The sequence below is a fragment of the Otolemur garnettii genome, unplaced genomic scaffold (assembly GCF_000181295.1).
Source record: "Otolemur garnettii isolate 467f Iridium unplaced genomic scaffold, OtoGar3 scaffold00037, whole genome shotgun sequence".
Lineage (NCBI taxonomy): Eukaryota > Metazoa > Chordata > Mammalia > Primates > Galagidae > Otolemur > Otolemur garnettii.
Genome location: NW_003852432.1, coordinates 15,687,970 through 15,688,206, shown reverse-complemented (window position 1 = coordinate 15,688,206; position 237 = coordinate 15,687,970). Strand labels below are relative to the sequence as shown.

The 237-nt window shown below is 33.3% G+C and overlaps 1 protein-coding gene across 1 annotated transcript in view; it reads right to left on the bottom strand.

Annotated features, from left to right (window-relative positions):
- The window catches only part of DOCK4 (dedicator of cytokinesis 4), a 249,780-nt gene that overhangs the window by 31,034 nt on the left and 218,509 nt on the right, over positions 1–237 (bottom strand). The window lies entirely within an intron of this gene.

Here is a 237-nt window from a genome sequence, read left to right as displayed (position 1 = left end):
TACTCTACCCAGGGTGACAGAGTGAGACTCAGTTTCCAAAATAAATAAATAAAATTACTTCTATAAGTTGGATATCAAATTTATGTGGATAAAATCACAGTTTGGAGGAAAATAATACAATCTCTAAAAATACATTTTATTATATTCTTTCTAAGAGTCCACTGAGATGGCCTTAATATTCTTACTGAGGAGAACCTTCCCCAGAAGGAAGACAACCCATTTGCATTCCAGCTTTCT